The sequence below is a fragment of the Piliocolobus tephrosceles genome, unplaced genomic scaffold (genome assembly GCF_002776525.5).
Source record: "Piliocolobus tephrosceles isolate RC106 unplaced genomic scaffold, ASM277652v3 unscaffolded_17658, whole genome shotgun sequence".
In the NCBI taxonomy this organism is placed as follows: Eukaryota; Metazoa; Chordata; class Mammalia; order Primates; family Cercopithecidae; genus Piliocolobus; species Piliocolobus tephrosceles.
In genome coordinates, this window is record NW_022299485.1 from 1 (window position 1) to 10,317 (window position 10,317).

At 47.9% G+C, this 10,317-nt stretch overlaps 1 pseudogene; it reads left to right on the forward strand.

The window, feature by feature from the left end:
* Nucleotides 1-3,217: 3,217 nt before the first annotated feature.
* Nucleotides 3,218-4,289, forward strand: LOC111526941 (annotated as a pseudogene).
* The last annotated feature ends 6,028 nt before the right edge of the window (nucleotides 4,290-10,317 follow it).

Consider the following 10,317-nt stretch of genomic DNA (forward strand, 5'->3'; position numbering starts at 1 on the left):
ACAGACACACACACACAGACACACACACAGACACACACACACAGACACACAGACACACAGACACACACACACAGACACACACACAGACACACAGACACACACACACACACAGACACAGACACACAGACACAGACACACAGACACACACAGACACACACACAGACACACAGACACACACACACAGACACACAGACACACACACAGGCGCAGACACACACACGCACGCGCACACACACACACACACATTTTCATTCATGTCAAGTACCTCTATAGCATAAATTCCCAGGAGTGTTCAGAAAAAGTAAAGGAAAGAAAAAAGAAAACATGAGCTATCTGATCAGGAAAAAACATCCCCAGAAATACCAGAAATGAGACTGCTGAGTCAAAGGATAAATGCATTTGCAGTTTTGCTAGATAATGCCAAATTGTCAATCACAGGAGCGGTAGCAATCTGCACAAGCCATCAGAAATATACTCAAGAGCTTATGTCTCCTTCACCTCAATAAAGTCAAAAGGAAAATGACAAACTAGGAAAAAATATTTGCAAGTCATATCACAAATGAACGACTATTCTGTCTAATATACAGAATTATTGACTGGGTGTGGTGGCCCACCCCTATAATCCCAGCACTTTGGGAGGCCAAGGTGGGCAGATGGCTTGAGTCCAGGAGTTCGAGACCAGACTGGGCAACATAGGGAGACCCCCATCTCTACAAATAAGTAAATAAATAAAACATTAATGAGATGGATTCAATTGAAAGTGATTGAAATACAGAGGTGAGAAGTTCCTGAGAAGGTGAAAGCGGGTGGGATTTAAGGCCAGGTGTAAGTGTAGGTGTTTGCCCCAGTTTCTTTTCTTTCTGTTTTTCTTTTTTTTGTGACAGAGTCTCGCTCTGTTGCCAGGCTGGAGTACAGTGGCGAGATCTTGGCTCACTGTAGCCTCCGACTCCCTGGTTCAAGTGATTCTCCTGCCTCAGCCTCCTGAGTAGCTGGGATTAAAGGCATGCGCCACCACACCCAGCTACTTTTTGTATTTTTAAGTAGAGATGGAGTTTCAGCAAGTTGGCCAGGATGGTCTCAATCTCCTGACCTCATGATCCACCCACCTCGGCCTACCAAAGTGCTGGGATTACAGGCGTGAGACACCACGTCTGGCCCCCAGTTTCTTTCGATTTTGTTTTGCTTTGTTTTTTTGAGATAGAGTCTCACTCTGTCTCCCAGGCTGGAGTGCAGTGGCATGATCTTAGTTCACTGCAACCTCCACCTCCCAGGTTCAAGTGATTCTCCTGTCTCAGCCTCCTGAGTAGCTGGAATTACAGATGTCCACCACCACACCCGCCTAATTTTTGTATTTTTAGTAGAGACAGGGTTTCACCATATTGGCCAGGCTGGTCTCAAACTCCTGACCTAAAGTGCTTTGCCTGCCTCGGCCTCCCAAACTGCTGGGATTACAGGTGTGAGCCACTGTGCCCGACCCTGCCTCAGTTTCTCCATTCATAAAATGGGGGTTCTCAAGCTAACCATGAAAGGCACCTAGCACTGTTCTTTGTCAAGTGTAACTCATCCCTTTGCTGAGGTCCAGGGCAGACTGGGCTTGGAGCCACCGGGCGGAGGCTGGCCTTGGGAACAGGCCTTGTGCACAGGTCCTCCGAGTGCAGCCTGGAGGATGGTCGGTGGCCAGTGGAGGGCCTGAGCCACTCCTGGAGCCTCACCATAGGAGAGGAAGGGAGACCTTTAGCACAGCCGGAGGAGGGGAACCTGCAGGCCTGGAGCCATCTGTTTGCGAGTCCACCCACACCCTTCTTCAGCTCCACCAAGCCCACGATGGGGACAGACTGGCCCTAAATTTAGCTAAACATCAGCCCCAGATGGAGCTTTTAAGAAGCACAGTACACAACAGCAGCCATGAGCACCGTCAGTGGAAGCCCCTGGTTTACAAAAGAGGAAACAGGCTGAGAAAGGGCAGGAGGCTATTTCCAGAGCTATGCTGCAGGATAGGCCTGACGCCTGCTAACAAGTGTGTATTATGGGCTGGAATATGTCCCCTTCCAAATGTATATGTTGAAGTTCTAACTCCCAGTGCCTCAGAACGTGACTGTATCTGGAGATAACGTCTTTAAAGAGGTAATTAAGTGAAAATGAGGTCACTGGGGGGGGTCCCAATCCAATATGACTGGTGTCCCTACAAGAAAAGAAGATTAGGGCTGGGCACAGTGGCTCACGCCTATAATCCCAGCACTTTGGGAGTCCGAAGTGGGTGGATTACCTGAGGTCAGGGGTTCGAGACCAGCCTGATCAACATGGTGAAATACCATCTCTACTAAAATTACAAAAATTAGCTGGGCTTGGTGGCACGTGCCTGTAGTCCCAGCTACTCGGGAGGCTGAGACAGGACAATTGCTTGAACTGGGAGGTGGAGGTTGCAGGGAGTGGAGATCATGCGTCTGCATTCCATCCTGGATGACACAGCGAGACACTGTCTCAAGAAAAAAATTAGCTGGGCATGGTGGTGAGTGCCTGTAATCCCAACTACTTGGGAGGCTGAGGCCAGAGAATTGCTTGAATCCAGGAGGTAGAGGTTGCAGTGAGCTGAGATGGCGCCACTGCACTACAGCCTGGGTGACAGATCAGTCTCAAAGAAAAGAAAAAAAAGAAGAGGAGATGAGGACACAGACACACAGAGGGAAGACGGTGTGAAGATTCAGGAAGAAGATGACCATTTAAGGCCCACTGTGGTGGCTCAAACCTATAATCCCAATACTATGGGAGGCTGAGGCAGGAGGATTGCTTGAGGCCAGGAGTTTGAGGCCAGCCTGAGCAACACAGTGAGAACCCGTCTTTTTTTTTGAGACCGAGTCTCATTCTGTTGCCCAGACTGGAGTGCAGTGGTGCGATCTCAGCTCACTGCAACCTCCACCTCCCGGGTTCAAGCAATTCTCCTTCATTAGCCTCCCGGCTAGCTGGGACTACAGGCGTGAGCCACCACGCTCAGCTAATTTTTTGTATTTTCAGTAGAGATGGGGTTTCACCATGTTGGCCAGGCTGGTCTTGAACTACTGACCTCAGGTGATCTGCCCACCTCGTTCTCCCAAAGTGCTAGGATTATAGGCATGAGCCACCACGTCTGGCCAAGCCTGTTTCTTAAAAAAACAAAATTGACTCTCTGCTCCTCCCATTCGACAGACAGCTGCATCTTCTCTCACATCCCTGTGACAGCATGGTGAACGTGAAGGTCGGAACCAATGGATTTGGTTGTATTGGGTGCCTGGTCTCCAGGGCTGCTTTTAACTCTGGTAAAGTGGATATTGTCACCATCAATGACCCTTCATTAACCTCAACTACATGGTCTACATGTTCTAGTATGATTCCATCCATAGCAAATTCCATGGCACTGTCAAGGCTGAGAACGGGGAAATCTCATCATCATCTTCCAGGAGCGAGATCCCTCCAAAATCAAATGTGGCAATGCTGGTGCTGAGTCCATCGTGGAGTCCACCAGCATCTTCACCACCATGGAGAAGGCTGGGGCTCACTTGCAGGGGAGAGCCAAAAGGGTCATCATCTCTACCCCCTCTGCTGATGCCCCCATGTTCGTGATGGGCGTGAACCATGAGAAGTATGACAACGGCCTCAAGATCATCAGCAATGCCTCCTGCATCACCAACTGCTTAGCACCCCTGGCCAAGGTCATCCATGACAACTTTGGTATTGCCGAAGGACTCATGACCACAGTCCACACCATCACTGCCACCCAGAAGACTATGGATGGCCCCTGCAGGAAACTGTGATGTGACAGCCGTGGGGCTCTCCAGAACATCATCCCTGCCTCTACTGCTGCTGCCCAGGCTGTGGGCAAGGTCATCCCTGAGCTGAATGGGAAGCTCACTTGCATGGCCTTGCATGTCCCCGCTGCCAGCGTGTTGGTCGTGGACCTCACCTGCCGCCTGGAAACACCTGTCAAATACGAAGACATCTAGAAGGTGGTGAAGCGGGAGTCTGACGCCCCCTCAAGGGCATCTTGGGCTACGCTGAACACCAGCTTGTCTCCTCTGACTTCAACCTCAACACCCACTCTTCCACCTTCGATGCTGGGGCTGGCATTGCCCTCAATGACCACTTTGTCAAGTTTGTTTCCTGGTATGACAATGAATTTGGCTACAGCAACAGGGTGGTGGACCTCATGGCCCACATGGCCTCCAAGGAGTAAGACCCCTGGACCACCAGCCCTAGCAAGAGCACGAGAGGAAGAGAGAGGCCCTCACTGCTGGGGAATCCCTGCCACACTCAGTCCCCCATCACAATGAGAATCTCCCTTCCTCACAGTTTCCATGCAGACTCCCTGAAGAGGGAGGAGCCTAGGAGCCCCGCTTTGTGTACCATCAGTAAAGTCCCCTGCACTCAGCCAATAAATAAATAAACACAATTTAAAAAGATGATCATCTACAAGCCAAGAAGAGAGGCCTCAGGAGAAACCAACCCGGCCGACACTTTATTCTTAGATGTCTAGTCTCCACAATTATGAGAAAATAAACTTTTCTTGTTTAAACCTCCTAGTCTGAGGTGCAGTTGTCTCTTGGTGTCCCTGGGGATTGGTTCCAGGACCTCCCACATATCAAAATCGGCAGATGTTCAGGTCTTCATGTAAAATGGTATATTATTTGAAAATAATCTCTGCAGTATACTTTAAAACATCTCTAGGTTACTTAGAATACTTAATACAATGCAAATGCTATGTATTTTTTTATTGTATTTTATTGTATTGTATTTCATTCTTTTTAGAGACAGGGTCAGTCTCTGTTGCCCAGGCTGGAGTGCAGTGGCGCAATCATAGCTCACTGCAGCCTTGAACTCCTGGGTTCAATTGATCGTCCCACCTCCACCTCCAGAGTAGCTGGGACTACAGGTGTGTGCTACCCTGCCCAGCTAATTTTTATAAATTTTTCTGAAGAGATGGGGGTCTCATTTTGTTGCTCAAGCTGCTCTCAAACTCCTGGCCTCAAGTGATTCGCCTGCCTTGGCCTCCCAAAGTGCTGGGATTACAGGTGTGAGCTACTCAACTCAGCCTAGTATTGTTCTTTTTTTCTTTTTTTGCGATGGAGTCTCACTCTGTTGCCCAGGCAGGAGTGCTGTGGGACGATCTTAGCTTACTGCAACCTCCGCCATCTGAGTTCAAGTGATTCTCATGCCCCAGCCTCCTGAGTAGCTGGGATTACAGGCACACACCACCATACCCTGCTAATTTTTGGATTTTTAGTAGAGATGGGGTTTCACCATGTTGGCCAGGCTGGCCTCGAACTCCTGACCTCAGGTCATCTCCAGCCTTGGCCTCCCAAAGTGCTAGGATTACAGGTGTGAGCCACTGCGCCCAGCCTATTATAGTTTTTGTTTTTGTTTTTTCAGATATTTTTGAACTGTGGTTGGTTGAATCTGTGGTTGCAGAACCTGAGGATGTGCAGAGCCGGCTGTTTTTTGTCATGGCGGCCCTCACAAACTAATGCAGTGCATTTCCTATTCATGTCAAATACATCTGAAGGTGAGTGGTCCAAGATGCTATCGCCACAACACAGAGTCTCACACTCCACTTTCTCATCTGCCTTCTATTTTCAAGGTCACCTTTTGGGCCAACGTGGCTGCTGGAACTGCCTTACTCCAAGCAACAACGAAGTAGGGACAAAGCTTATGTTCCTTTCTTTTAAGGCAACTTCCTACAAATCCCATAGAGCCATTTTGCTTACATCTTATTGGCCACTGCTTAGTCACATGATGACACCTAGCTGCAAGGGAAGCTGGGAAATGTACCCAGCTAGAAGTAAAAGTTTATTCCTAAGGAGGAGGGGGAGAATGGATGCCGGGAGAGGTACCCAGTGGTCTCTGACACAGACTATGATCTCAGACCACATACTCAAGAAGGCATGAAGAACTTTCTTACTTTTTCCATAAGTCAGCATAATTTCTCTCCCTTCCCTTCCCTTTCTGTTTCTTTTTTTTTTTTTTTTTGAGACAGAGTCTCACTCTGTTGCCCAGGCTGGAGTGCAGTGGTGCAATTTCAGCTCACTGCAGCCTCTGCCTCCCTGGTTCAAGCTATTCTCCCACCTCAGCCTCCTGAGTAGCTGCAATTACAGGCGCACACCACTGTGCCTGGCTAATTTTTATATTTTTAGTAAAGATGGGGTTTCTTCACGTTGGCCACACTGGTCTCAAACTCCTGACCTCAGGTGATCCACCTGCCTTGGCCTCCCAAAGGCTGGGATTACAGATGTGAGCCACCATACTTGGCCACTCAGAATAATTTCTATTGCAAGCTAGGATGGCATTTTCACCTTTCTATGTGAATGTGTATGTTTCTTGGTAACTTTTGAAGTGCCAAACTATGGTGGGAGTGTCCGTCCTGAAGTCCTCTGTCCATGCAGGTGTGCCTGAGACATCACTTCTCAGCCATCGACCCCCTGGCTTTCAGCTTAAACAGGCTGCTTGTTTCTGTCTGTGCAGCTCCTTCCACCCTGAGAGGACCATGCTCAAGGCTCAGAGAATGTTCCACTACTCTCATGCCCGCTGAGAACTAGGGCATTGTGTGAAGCATTCTCTCCTCTGCTCTTTTTTTTCTTTTTGAGATAGGATCTTGCTCTATCCCTCAAGCTGGAGTGCAGTGGTATATCATGGCTCACTGCAGCCTCAACCTCCTGGACTCCAGCAATCCTGTTATCTCAGCCTCCCGAATAGCTGGGACTACAGGTGTGCACCACCATGTCTAGCTTATCTTTGTATTTTTTTGTAGAGATGGGGTTTCGCCATGTTGCCCAGGCTGGTCTCCAACTCCTGCACTCAAGTGATCTTCCTGCCTTGGCCTCCCAAAGTGTTGGGATTACAGACATGAACTACCACACCTGGCCCCATCTGCTCTGGACTTTCTCAAGCATCTCTCTGGGGTCTCATCGCTTTTCCCCCAAGAAGTAGAGTTCAGAGCTTCTCCCTCTGAAATTTCCCAAACTCTCTCTTTTTTTCCCATTACTTCCCCTCTGCCTTTCTCTTTTCTCTCTACCCCAGGGGCATCTGAAAGTGACAAGTCCTATGTTTGGTCTTTATCTTTCTCCAATAAGGACTTAAGCTATTGGGATACAAAAGCCTGAAACTCATGGATTTTACCTGCTTTCCACCCTCTCCCATTTCTCTACTGAATGTGAGACAAAGACAGGTTTTGGATTAACAGTAGGGAAGAAAGAAGAAAATAAAATATCAGGCTAGACATGGTGGCTCACACCTGTAATCTCAGCACTTTGGGAGACTGAGGTGGGAGAATCACTTGAGCCCAGAAGTTTGAGACCAGTCTGGGGAACATAGTAAGACTCCGTCTCTACAAATTAATAATAATAATAATAATAATAATAATAATGATAATAATAATAATAATAGTAAAGGTTTTTAAAATCAATAAATTAAAGAAAACATCAATCCATGTCTCAGAAAATATTATCCTGCCATATTTACAGTAAAGTATCCGTGGTTGGCACAATTTGGCATTCCTCACTTCCTTCTCTCTTGCTACTGCCACTATAGAGTCTAGAAAAGCTACATTTTCCTTTTCCCAGCCTCTCTTGAAGCTTAAGGAGGTGGTATTTCCCAGTCCTGGTCAATAAGATAGGAACAGAAAGCTGTTCAAGGTTTACAGGAAAGCTTTGACTTTATTCGAAAAAAGGGGGCCAGGTGTGGCTGGCGTCATTTCTTTCCCTCTGCTTCCTACTTATAATGTGAACATGGCTGGGCACTGTGGCTCACACCTTTAATCTCAGCACTTTGAGAGGCCAAGGCGGGTGGATCACCTGAGGTCAGGAGTTCAAGATCAGACTGGCTAACATGGTGAAACGCTGTTTCTACTAAAAATACAAAAAATTAGGTTGGGGGGGTGGTGGTGTGCACCTGTAATCCCAGCTACTCAGGAGGCTGAGGCAGGAGGATTGCTTGAACCCAGGAGGTGGAGGTTACAGTGAGCTGAGATCATACCATTGCATTCCAGCTTGGGCAACAAGAGCAAAACTCCATCTCAAAAATATATATATAATAAATAAAAAAGAACGTGAACACAATGCCTGGAGCTGCAGCAGTCATCTTGCAACCATGAGGAAAAGGCTAAGAGATTCATACAGAGGTCATGGCATCATAAGCAGCTATGTCTATATAGTATCATTTATTTACTATTGAGAAAGAAAAATGAACCCCATTTTTAAGTAAACATAATCCCTGGGACATGGTAGGAGCCCCTGGATCAGGCTATGCCTGAAAGCCACCTACACCTAGACTTTTGTTACTTGCTGCTAAAAGCATTCCTAATGTATATATGTTATTACATTAACCAAATTCTTTTCTCTTTATTGTCACAAACTATGCCCAGACAGTGACAGAGTGACAGGCATCTTGAATTTTTTTTTTTTTTTTAGAGTCTCACTCTGTTACCCAGGCTTGAGTGCAATGGCATGATCTTGGCTCACTGCAACCTCTGCCTTCTGGGTTCAAGCGATTCTTCTGCCTCAGCCTCCCATCTTGAACTCTGAACCACATGGATGCAAGACCGTTTCTAACCATCCTTCCATCATGCTCAACCCAAGTCCTGCCACCAATTCTGTCCTGAGGGTTCCCATGCCAGGCTCTAATTTTCAGAGTGAGTCAGGTGTGTAAGGTAATGTTCATGGCATACTGAGTGGAAACTCTTGATCCTTCAGACAGGCTGTAGGATGGAGATAGTCCTCCAATTATTGTCAACCTTAGGACCCACCACCTGGCCTTGGTCCCCCTTTCTCAGCAGCAGAGCTCATAAACTGAGTGTTTGAGGGAAGTCCAGACCCGTCTACTAGAAGTTTTCTACAGGATATGTCATTGCTATGGTCTGAATGTTTGTGTCCCTCCAAAATTCACATGTTAAACCCTAACCCCTACGGTGATGGCATTGAGAGGCTGGGGCCTTTGGGAGGTCATTAGGTAATGAGGATTCTGCCCTAGTGAATGGAATTTGTGCCCTTATAAAAGAAGTTTAGGCCAGTGTGGTGGCTCATACCTGTAATCCTAGCACTTTGGGAGGCTGAGGCGGTGGATTGCTTGAGCCCAGAAGTTCAAGGTCAGTCTGGGCAACATAGCAAAACCCTCTCTTCTCAAAAAATACAAAAATTAGCGGGGTGTGGTGATGCATGCCTATAGTCCCAGCTACTCAGGAGGCTGAGGTGGGAGGATCACCTGAGCCTGGAAGGTCAAGACTGCAGCGTGGCCAGGTGTAGTGGCTCACACCTGTAATCTCAGCACTTTGGGAGGCTGAGGCGGGTGGATCATTAGATGTCAGGGGTTCAAGACCAACCCGGCCAACATGGTGAAACCCTGTCTCTACTAAAAATACAAGAAATTAGTAGGGCAGCAGTGGCACATACCTGTAATCCCAGCTACTCAGGAGGCTGAGGCAGGAGAATCATTTGAGCCTAGGAGGCAGAGGCTGCAGTGAGCCCAGATCGTGTCACTGCACTTCAGCCTGGGTGACAGAGTGAGACCCTGTCTCAAAAAAAAAAAAAAAAAAAAAGTCCAGGCATAGTGGCTTAGGCCTGTAATCCCAGTACTTCGGGAGGCTGAGGCAGGCGGATCACTTGAGGTCGGGAGTTCGAGGCCAGCCTGACCAACATGGAGAAACCCCATCTCTACTAAAAATACAAAATTAGCCAAGCATGGTGGCACATGCCTGTAATCCCAGCTACTGGGGAGGCCGAGGCAGGAGAACTGCTTGAACCTGGGAGGCGGAGGTTGTGGTGAACCGAGATTGTGCCATTGCACTCCAGTCTGGGCAATAAGAGCAAAACTTCGTCTCAAAAAAAAAAAAAAAAAGTGGCTGGGCGCTGTGGCTCACGGCTCACCACTTTGGGAGGCCGAGGCAGGCAGACTACAAGGTCAGGAGATCGAGACCATTCTGGCTGACATGGTGAAACCCCGTCTCTACTAAAAATACAAAAAAATTAGCTGGGTGTGGTGGCACGCTGCCTGTAGTCCCAACTACGTGGGAGGCTAAGGCAGGAGAATCGCTTGAACCCGGGAGGCGGAGGTTGCAGTGAGTTGAGATCACACCCCTGCACTCCAACCTGGGCGACAGAGTGAGACTCCGTCTCAAAAAAAAAAAAAAGTGTTTGAGAGAGCCTGTTTGCCACTTCTTCTGGACACAGTAACAAGGTTAACAAGGTGGCATCCATGAGGAACAGGCCCTCACCAAATCGGCCAGTACCTTGATCTTGACTTCACAGCCTCCAAAACTGTGAGAAATACATATCTGTGGTTGGTAAATTACCCCGTATA